Here is a 3,377-nt window from a genome sequence, read left to right on the forward strand (position 1 = left end):
GAGAGACCCAGCAGCTTGCAGGCCCATAAGGAAACTCTAGAGTACCTGGAGCAGGTACTGTCCTCTCTCCAGCTGTGAGACTGGAGACTCTTGTCTCCAGTGAGTGGAGACTGTGACTCTTGCAACCTGCCAGTGTAGATGCAGATTTTGCAGTTCCAGTAAAAAAGAGAAAACTACAGGAAGTCGTACATAATTAAATACATAAATTTTTCTCTCATGAAGAAACTTTTTTTTTTTTTAACTTTATTTCTTCGAAGGAAATGGATGGTTTCTGGAAAAAGTTGTAATCAAGGATCCTGTAACAGATTTGGATTATACTTTTCTTTGTCACAGGTTAGTTGTGTTTGATTTGGGTTAAATTTTTAATAAATTTGTAACTACTCTTAGTTTTTCTCCTGAAATGCCCTGTAAGGGGAAATACATGTTTCCTAAGAAGTGAGCTGTCTGATTCTTCTTACAGCTCTAAGAGTTGTATCTGCCCCAAACATCTAGTGCATTTGAACTAAGGTAAAAGCAGTAAAAAGTCCTGCCTGGGAACTTTCCATTCTTGCACCTTTTGAACTATTTAAGATAGGCTTTTGTTACACATTTCCCATACCCAGTACCTTGTATCTGACACCAGCAGGTTCATGCATTCTTCCATGTCATGCAGTGCAGTCAGAAGAGTGGCTTGCTGTCTTTCTAGCAAACTGTTCTTGATTTACTGAAGTTAGTATGGAGATGAAGGTGGGGTTCAGTCAGCTCAGGATCAGACTTTAAGGTCCTGTCAAATGGCAATCACAAATGCAGCTACCTGACCACACCCCCTTTAGTCATTTGCTTTTCAGCCTCTTGCTGAGCTGCAATGTAATTTGAAGCAATCCCAACTTCCCTGCCTTTTCCCCTGCAGATGCTGCTGCTCAGAATCTTCTGTTCTGTAACTCATTTACAGTTTTATCTATGCCTGATTAATTCCCAACACCTTGTGGAAAAATTTTAATCTATAACTATCAGTGCAAATATTAGGAACGGTAAAGTCCAGTCACGTAAGAGTCAAGCTGCAGCTTGCCAGTGGCACCCCAATTCTATTTCCTTGTCTCACTTCTCTGAGTGAATAAATAACTGCCTGAGACAGCCCAGAGTGAGCGATGTGCACACTGAAACTGATTTATGTGTGAATAAGGGCTTTCTGCCTATCAGATACAGCACCTCATCCTTGCCTGACCTAATTTTGAGTCTGTATTCTAGATGAGATGAACTGCTATGAAGAGATCTATAATGCTGGCTTCATACATAATTTAGGGAGAGTTCAACTCCATTTCAGGCAGAAAAATACAGGGTATGTGCTAGCTATTGTTAGAGTTTGATGCCGTGCTTGCCATCTTGCTCTGGGTGTGTGAATGCTTTTGACTCAAATGGAGTTAGACTTACATAAGTAGATGTGTAAAAAAGGCATTGTGAAAGTATAGTTCAGACACGATGAAACTGTTGCCACTGTTGGATTTGCCTCCTCTTATAGGGATTTTCAGGGCACGGAATAATTTGCATCTTGCTGTAGTCTTCTTGCAGATAGGAAGAGCAAACATCGTGACCACTGCACAATTCATTATTGATCTGGGATGAATATGAGCTCACTGATTTGTAACAATTGGGTTAGGCCCTTGTACCTCAGTCAAAGAAAGCATTTACTTATGTTTCACCAAGAACAAGAAACAAAAATAATTTTTTGCCAAAGTTAATCTCTTTTTAGTAAAGCTGGATTTTTGTATTGCTGTTTGTCAGCCATGAGACTTTAATGCATAGGACAGCAAGTATTGATATCCAGGTGCCATGTGTACTTTGGAAGTTGCCAGTGAAGGTTATTACTGAAAGAGGTTCTGGTTTTTAGGTGGCTGGACCAGGGACAGGATGATGGCAGTATTGCTAGAGAACTGCCTGTGACAGATGCCAGCACATTTCCAGGAAGTAAGTGAAAATTGGTGGGGAAGAAAACTGTCTCAAAGGGAAGAAAGGATCTCTGTAAATTAATTACACTCTTTTTTTATCTGCACAGGACAAGAGCTGGAACTCAAGAGAGTAAAAACTGTAAGAGTATATATTTTTATTTTAACCATTGAAATTATGCTTTGAGTGAAATCAGGTCAGTTGAATGCTTTGTAGGACAAATTGCTGCATATCATCTCATAAGTCTTTTCTGTTTGTTGTTTACAAAACTAGTGGGCTGCAGAAAGGTGGAAATTTCAGAAAGGCATTACACTTCAATTTTACAACAGGCTCACTCGTGGCTTCATTTGCCTCTACCCAGACAGCAGAGTTGATGCTCTTGGTGACAAGAAAAATAAATATGGTAAAGTATTTTCCATCTGGATGTATGCATAAGAGATACAAGGAAGAAAGACTTTAATGTTGAGATTCCTAAAATGGATAGGAGTGGATAATCACACTAAACATTTTCCTTGCTTAAAATATGCATGTATTAGTGACTATAAGGACTCAGAAAATAAGAAAATATATACTTATTACACACACACACACACACACACACACACACATTCATTCTCATATGGTGTCTTGTTGCTGGCTTTCCTTTACCAAATAGAAAAGCTTCTTGTCTTCAGCAGCTTGGTGCTTCCACAGAACTCACATGGCAAGGACAGCTGGAGTGTTTTGAAACTAGATCTATCTAAGATAACAAGTTCAAATTTTTGTAGAGTTCATTAATAAGGAGTATAAATATGTGTGTATGTGTACACATATATAGAATATATGTATAAATTAATTTTATTCTATTTTCTTAACTGATTTTAATAGCAGTCTTCCAGTTCCACCCTTTAGCTTTACTCCTATTGCATTAGTAGCACTTGTCTCTAATACATGTTGTATTAGGTACACATATTTTATTCCCTTGGTAGTGATGGAGCTGCTCAGTCTTTCTGACATCTCACCAGGGACTTTGCACAGAGAACTTACACAGATCTTTTTGGAAGTGATAGAATCTTTCAGGACACACCAGAGTGCATCAGGGCACCGCAGGATTCCTCCAGAGACAGTTGCATCTTACAAAAAGGCAACATAATGGACTGGTAGAACAGTTGCTTAAAAAAAATCATTGTTGTCCCCAGGAACAATAAAAATGGCAAGAATTTACCTTTCATCACTATTTTGTAGCTATAAGAGTTAATCATTTGGAAAATTGGCCAGGTTTAAAATTTGAGAAGCCATGAGATATGCTGCAGGATTTGCTTTACAAATTCTATTATGGATATAGAGAAAATGAATTCTCTTTTCTTACCTGAGAGCTTTATGTTCCCTACATCATCTGTTATTTATCATCTAAATTCATTGCTAGAGCCCAGTTCATCATGCTGGAGTTCTCAGCTCCTTTTTATGGATTTTTT

At 38.3% G+C, this 3,377-nt stretch overlaps 1 long non-coding RNA gene across 1 annotated transcript; it reads left to right on the forward strand.

The window, feature by feature from the left end:
* The first annotated feature begins 249 nt into the window (after window positions 1-249).
* LOC117243947 lies at window positions 250-2,094 on the forward strand. Its single transcript, XR_004496110.1, has 3 exons — window positions 250-333; window positions 1,868-1,944; window positions 2,033-2,094. It is a non-coding gene; the product is annotated as an uncharacterized LOC117243947 (long non-coding RNA).
* The last annotated feature ends 1,283 nt before the right edge of the window (window positions 2,095-3,377 follow it).

This window comes from Parus major, chromosome 2 (genome assembly GCF_001522545.3).
Source record: "Parus major isolate Abel chromosome 2, Parus_major1.1, whole genome shotgun sequence".
In the NCBI taxonomy this organism is placed as follows: Eukaryota; Metazoa; Chordata; class Aves; order Passeriformes; family Paridae; genus Parus; species Parus major.